The sequence below is a fragment of the Myotis brandtii genome, unplaced genomic scaffold (genome assembly GCF_000412655.1).
Source record: "Myotis brandtii unplaced genomic scaffold, ASM41265v1 scaffold363, whole genome shotgun sequence".
Classification (NCBI taxonomy): Eukaryota; Metazoa; Chordata; class Mammalia; order Chiroptera; family Vespertilionidae; genus Myotis; species Myotis brandtii.
Window position 1 is genome coordinate 2,429,461 of NW_005363938.1, and position 7,436 is coordinate 2,436,896.

Genomic DNA, 7,436 nt, shown 5'->3' on the forward strand with positions numbered 1-7,436 from the left:
GGTTTTTCTATGAATGTCCCTTGTTGGACCCAGGATCCAATCCATGACACCACATTTCATTTCATAGTTATTATTCTTTTGATCCTCACCCGAGGATATTTTCCCCTTGATTTTTCTTTTAGATAGAGTAGTAGGGAGGAAAGGAAGGGGGGAGAGAGAGAAACATCGATGTAAGAGAGACACATTAATTGATTGCCTCCTGCAGGTGCCCTGACCAAGGCCAGGGATTAAACCTACAACCCAGGCACATGCCCTTGACTGGAATTGAACCTGTGACCCAATAAACTTTTATTTTGGAATAATTTTAGGTTTACTGAAAAGTTGTGAAGACAGCACAGAGAATTCCTTTCCTTACCCTTTGTCCAGCTCCCCCTAATATAGTGCCTTACATAACCTTGAGGGGGGTGTTCATCACTGTTACTGGTCAGCATTGCCATCCATGGTAATAATAAAAAGCAGATGGCCCTTAGTTACCCCCACCCCCATTTCACCATGCTTATTTATTCATATGCCATTCAGCACATCTCATTTATTAAAAAAAAATAAACTTTTATTTTGGAATAATTTTAGGTTTACTGAAAAGTTGTGAAGACAGCACAGAGAATTCCTTTCCTTACCCTTTGTCCAGCTCCCCCTAATATAGTGCCTTACATAACCTTGGCACATTTCTCAATACTAAGAAACTAACATCAATATACTATTAGCGAAACTACAGACTTTATTCAGATTTCACTGGTTTTTCTACAAATGTCCCTTTTTGGACCCAGGATCCAATCCATGACACCACATTTCATTTCATAGTTATTATTCTTTTGATCCTCACCCGAGGATATTTTCCCCTTGATTTTTATTTTAGATAGAGTAGTAGGGAGGAAAGGAAGTGGGGAGAGAGAGAAACATCAATGTAAGAGAGACACATTAATTGATTGCCTCCCGCAGGTGCCCTGACCAAGGCCAGGGATTAAACCTACAACCCAGGCACATGCCCTTGACTGGAATTGAACCTGTGACCCTTTGGTACAAAGGCTGACGCTCTAATCACTAAGCCACACCGGCCAGGGCTGTAGTTAGTTTTATTGTTTTTTTTGTTTGTTTGTTTTTTAATCCTCACCCGAGGATATTTTCCATTGCTTTTTTCTAGAGAAAGAGTGGATGAGAGAGGGAAAGACAGAGAGAAACATCAATGTGAGAGAAACACATTAATTGGTTACCTCCTGCACAAGCCCTGACCAGGGCCTGGTCCGGGGAGGAGCCTGCAACCAAGGTTTGTGCCCTTGACCAGGATCAAACCCAGGACCCTTTGGTCCGCAGGCCGACGCTCTATCCACTGAGCCACACTGGGTAGGGCCAGACCCATCCATTTGTATCTTAGGGCGTCGCTGTCTCAGGAGGAAACCCGACCGCCTCATTGGGCAGCCAGCACTCATGGCAAGTCCGGTGGGGTTTTGAGGAAGGACCTTGGCCAGTGAACGCCCCACTGGGGAACCGAGGAGCCCTCACACTTGGCTTCTCCATGAACCCAGCCGGTGTGGCTCAGTGGTTGAGCATGGACCTGTGAAGCAGGAGGCAACGGTTCGATTCCCGGTCAGGGCACATGCCCAGTGTGGGGCGTGCAGGAGGCAGCTGATCAATGATTCTCTCTCATCATTGATGTTTCTATTTCTCTCTCCCTCTCCCTTCTTCTTTTAGTGTGCCTCCACAGCGTTCTGTTGGAGGGACGTAGCATGCTTACTGAACCATTTCCCTGCTGGTGGATGCTTGGGTTGTTTCTGTTTATGGGGTATTTCAACACTGCAGTGAATCAGTTGTGGTTCCAGGAAAAAGATGAGACTGTGAAGGAGAAAAGTGATAATTCATTTGAAAAACCATAGAGAAAAGAAGAACTGAAGTCCATTTTTTATGGAAACCTGGAACCCCTAAAACTTACCTCTCTGTGTTTTCTAGGGATTGTCCTTTTGCAACGGCCTTGACTGGCAGGCAGGCTTTGCCGATGTAGCCTTGGAGATAAGCAAGGGGTCCTATAGATTAGGCATCAAGATTTGTACTTGAACTTGCTTTGCAACCGTTGCTGGGGGAAAAATTTATGCCAGCTCAGGAAATGGACTCCAGTCAATAAGGCCTTCAGTGCAAATATTCTCTTGGAATAATTTATTAACTCCCTGCAGACCTTGTGGTCAGACACAATTAGAATCTTCTCCTACTTAACAGGCTGGGGCGAGGCCTGCAAAGTGGCATTGAGGAGGCCCAGGGGATGTCTGCAAACTGAGGCAGGTGGCCATGATATGGGGGAACAGCTCAATGTAGGGGCAAGAGCCAGGGCTGGTGCGGGGGAGGAGGGGGACAGGCCTGGGTTTGAATCTTCTCTGATAGTTTCTTAGCTGGAGTCCTTTGGGAATGTTTCTTTATCTTTTTGAGCCTCAGTTTCCCCACCTGTTAGATGGGGTTAGCTCTTAGCATAATATACATAATAAATGGCAGGTAATTTGGGAAGAAGTTTCAACTCCATGGGGTACAAACATGGAACACTTGTGTGTGTTTTTTTTAGTCTTTCCTTAAAACACACACACACACACACACACACACACACACACCCCTAAGGCGTGAGAGCTGAGCCTCCTCCAGGTGCTGGCCCGCCCGGCACTATGGTGGATGAGGCCCAGGGAAACTCAGCTGGGGCTCTCCTTAAACCTGACTGTATGGAGCACTTTGTTCCTGGGTGGTCCTCACCTCCTCCCAGTCCAATTGGCTATTCTGGCCCCGGGTCCTTTCTCAAGGCCCCTTCGGCGAATGGCCACGCTGGGCAGAGGGCGGCACTCCCCTTGGACTTCGCAACACAGACACTCTTCCCAGCCAGCTGATGGTGGGTTTCCTGGTGAGAGAGCTCGTGGAAGAGGCCCAGGTGAGGTGAGCATGTGAGGGACCCCGAGACCTTGGCACACCCATCTTCCATGCCAGTGAGGGGCAGACAGTGATGATGGCCGGGTGGCAGCAGAGGCCATGGCCTCTGGGTTGTTTCTTCATCTTGATATGTGTCCTATTAAACGTTAAAGGGATCCCATGGGATATCACACGGTCTTCATATCGTTCTGTGTAATGCAAAGAGTGAACTGCTCTGTTCTTTGCTTTTCTGGAAGCATCCACGGTTCAGTGGCTTTTCCAGTGGCAAAACCTGTGGCTCCTTTGCCATTCCCCACAGCGACCAGGGCACGGACTGATCTCCTTCTTCCCTCTTTTGCTGTCATATTGAAACCATTTCTTACCTCAAGTATCCTGGTATCAAAATCATCATGTGTTTCTCCACCGGCACCAGGGGCGGGAGGGCCAAGACTTTGAACCATGCTTCCACTCCAGCTTTGCTCCAGCTTGACCTTCCTCTTCCTCTTCCTGTCACACTCTTCTCTCTGCTGGACCATGTCAGCTTCCGCCTTCTCCTGCTCTTCTTGCTGCTTTGGGCAATGGTTTGCACAGCTCCATCCCACCTAGGAGGGACATTCAGACCAGGCAATGGGAGGCTACTGCGCACTTCATCGATAATCTGACCCCTGTTCAAAACTTCCTTCTCTCTCTCTCTCTCTCTCTCTCTCTCTCTCTCTCTCTCTTTTTTAGTTCTCTTGCCTCTTTTTTTTTTGTCAGTCCTCACCCAAGGATATTTCCCCCATTCATTTATTTTTAATTTTAATTTTTTTTAGAGAGAATAGAAGGGAGGGTGGGAAGGGGTGAGAGAGAGGAACGTCGCTGTGAGAGAGACACATTGATCAGTTGCTTCCTGCAGGTGCCCCAACCAGGGTCTGGGATTGAACCTGCAACCACGGTACGTGCCCTTGACTGGAAATCAAACCTGTGACCTCTTGGAGCACAGGCCAATGCTCCAACCACTGAGCACATGGCCAGGGTGCCTCTTCCTTTTGGTTTTGCTCCTGCACCAGTTTCTGCTAATGTACTCTTGCATAGCTGACCAGCTGTCACTTTAGTGAAGAAACAATAGGATCTGTACCGTTGGCCTGTCAGGGTGGTGGGAGAGGAAATCTAGCATTGTGACGGTAGTGCACAGATCAAGCTGCTGAAATGGTTCCCAGAGGTGACAAAGGGCCATTGCTGAGAAGAGTCTTCAACATGAAAGTGGAAGCTGTTGCAAAGGTGTTTAGGTAAAGCTGCCTGGACCATAAGTGACCTGCCAGTGTGCCATACATCCCAGGGAGGCAGCCCGCTGCACTCACCACCACCTGTGGGGTAGCGTATCTGACCTTACTCTTGCCGCCAGCATGTCTCTCTGTGGCACAAGACTTTTCTTTTTCTTTTTTTTGGGGTATATATTACTTTATTATATTTTGGCACAAGACTTTTCCATTCCAATCCACAGAAACTCTCTCTGACCAGTCTACTCTCCGAGGTCAAAGCCAAATGATAATAGTTCACATTCATTAAATACTGACTGTGTGCCAGGGGCTATGCTAAGTATTTTATATGCCACTAGAGGCCCGGTGCATGAAATTTGTGCACTGGTAGGGTCCCTAGGCCTGGCTGGCGATCAGGGCCAATCTGTGAGGTGACCTGGGGGGCTATCAGGGGACCCCCGCTGGCACCTGCCTTAGCCAGCCTGGCACCACCTGCTCACCGGCCCCGCCCCCTGCCGCCGCCGGTCGTCTCCCTCCGTGAGGCAATTGGGGGACCCCCACTGGCACCTGCCTTGGCTGGCCTGGGGCCTGCAGGCTGGGGGCAGCTCCTGCGTTGAGCATCTGCCCCCTCAGGGCAATCGGGGGACCCCCGCTGGCACCTGCCTTGGCTGGCCTGGGGCCTGTGGGCTGGGGCAGCTCCTGCGTTGAGTGTCTGCACCCTGGTGGTCAGTGCGTGTCATAGCGACTGGTCGTTCTGCTGTTGATTTGCATAGCATATTAGGCTTTTATTATATACCTTTTTCAAACCTAACAACAACCCTAAGGCAGGTAAATATTGTTATGTCCATTGTACAGTTAAGACAACTAAGGCTCAGAGAGGTTGAGTGCCTTCCCAAAGTCACACAGCTCATACGTGGCAGAGCTGCGGTAGAAACCCAGGATCGACCAACTCTGTAGCCCATGCCTTTAACCATTTTGTTACATGAGGAGTTAAGGAAATGTAAGTATAGATGGGGCCGAGCCTTTTAATATCTGAGTGCTCAAGCTAGAGATCCCAGGCCAGTTACCCAGTGGAGGGAAGTACATGAAGGCTCGCTCTGAGTTGGAAGTGGAGCCATGTGCAAGAATGGGAGATGAAGGGAGTTTTTGGACCCATTTCTGAGGGGTCTGAGGTGGCCAGAAAGAACCCAGCCCATATGCAGGAGGATGGCTACCACGTGAGGACCAAGCCTAGAAAACCTGTCTATTTTAGGTCCTCTGGTGGATCTGATCTGACAGGGCATTTAGAGCATCTGAACCTATAGACTGTCTAACTCAGTGTGAATTGATTGTTCAGTTTTGCAAGCATTTTGACTTTGGTTCATTTCAGCATTGTGCTGAAATGCCCCGATTGATTACGTTCCCACTCAAATACCAATGGGCACATTTGCATCAAGTGTCTTTAAGTACCCAGGTCTGTGGTGGCCACTTAGGGGGACCTGTGTTCCATCATCAAGGAGTTACTACCTAGTTCAGTTGGAAAACCTAACGTAGACCCATTCGCTCCATCTTAGCCCTGAAAAAGATTGCTTATATTTGTTTGTCCCTTCACTTTGCACTTGGGAGATGTGTTAGTTAGCTAGTGCCAGAATGATGCCACATAACAAACCTTCCCCATGCTCAGTGGTCTATAACAGTGGACATGTACTCAGATTGTGCATTGAAGGAGCTGGCTGGGGAGGCTCTGCTGGACTCAGCTGGGCTTGCTCACGCAACTGGGATTTGCTGTGCTAGGCTGGGCTCAGCAGGGTGGTTGTGCTACAGGTTTCATGCTTGTGGGGTAACTTGAGTCAGCTGGGCTCCACATATCTCTCACCTTGTTTGGAGCAGTGGTCGGCGAACTCATTAGTCAACAGAGCCAAATATCAACAGTACAACGATTGAAATTTCTTTTGAGAGCCAATTTTTTTAAACTTAAACTATATAGGTAGGTACATTGTTATTAATTGAATTAGGGTACTCCTAAGGCTTAGGAAGAGTCATACTCAAGGGGCCAAACAGCCGCATGTGGCTAGCGAGCCGCAGTTTGCCAACCACAGGACTAGGGGGTAGCCAGGCTCATCCTTCTCATGGTGATGGCAGAAATGCAAGAAACCACATCCAGCTGCACAGACCCATCTAAGTCTCCTGCTTGCACCATATCTGCCCTCTTTGTTTGGAATAGGGGGTAGCCAGGCACGTCCTTCTCATGGTGATGGCAGAGATGCAAGAAAGCACACCCAGCTGCACAAACCCATCTAAGTCTCCTGCTTGCACCATATCTGCCCTCATCCCATTGATCAAAGAAAGTCACATGGCCAAGTCCAAAATTAGTGATGGGGAGGAACTACCAAGTTACATGGCAAAGAGAATGAGGTCAAAGTAACTCAGAAAAAGTTATAAGCAATAGTCATGAAAGACTCCTGGTGTGTTGATGCTATTCAGAGGGTTGCCTTCTCCTCCCTCTCCACTCCCCTTCCTGTGCCTGTCATGTCACTGCATCAGAGAAAGTGTAACTCAGAGAAAGTTATAAGAAATAGTCATGAAAGACTCCTGGCATGTTAATGCTATTCAGAGGGTTGCCTTCTCCTCCCTCTCCTCTCCCTTCCTGTGCCTGTCATGTCACTGCATCAGAGAAAGCTGTGCTTCCCTTGAGCAGCTGGGTATTTCATTGGATGAAAGCCATGAATCTCATGTTTCCCTCTTTGCTGTGGCCAGCAGGAAGCCCAAAGGCAAATGTCAGCTCATTCCTACCGGGGACTGTAATCACTATTTCCGATACTTACCTGATCCCAAACCACCTATGACTTTATCTTCTTTTTTTTCCTAAGACAACCTCATTTATTTTATTCTGTTCTATTGCATAGGTTTTTGTTTTGTTTTGTTTTGTTTTTGTCAGCAGCTACAATTTTTTTCCTGAATAAGGTGGGGAATAAGTGAACACCCAAATCAAATTTCAGCTCATGCCTACCGGGGACTGAAATCACTATTTCCGATACTTACCTAATCCCAACCCACCTATAACTTTATCTTCTTTTTTTTTCCTAAGACAACCTCATTTATTTTATATGTTCTATTGTATAGGTTTTTGTTTTTTTTTTTTTTTTTTTTTTTTTTTTTTTTTTTTTTCCTTTTTAATTTTTCAGCTACAATTCTTTTCCTGAATAAGGTGGGGAATAAGTGAACACCCAAATGCTAGATGAGATGAGGTGTACAGATGATCTATTCCACTAACATTTACTGAACACCTATTGTGTGTCAGGCTCTATAGCTGGTTCAGAGCTTACATGATTGAATATTACA

General features: G+C 47.4%; 1 pseudogene; it reads right to left on the minus strand.

Annotated features, from left to right (window-relative positions):
* Nucleotides 1-2,746: 2,746 nt before the first annotated feature.
* LOC102241053 lies at nt 2,747-5,089 on the minus strand (annotated as a pseudogene).
* Nucleotides 5,090-7,436: the final 2,347 nt, after the last annotated feature.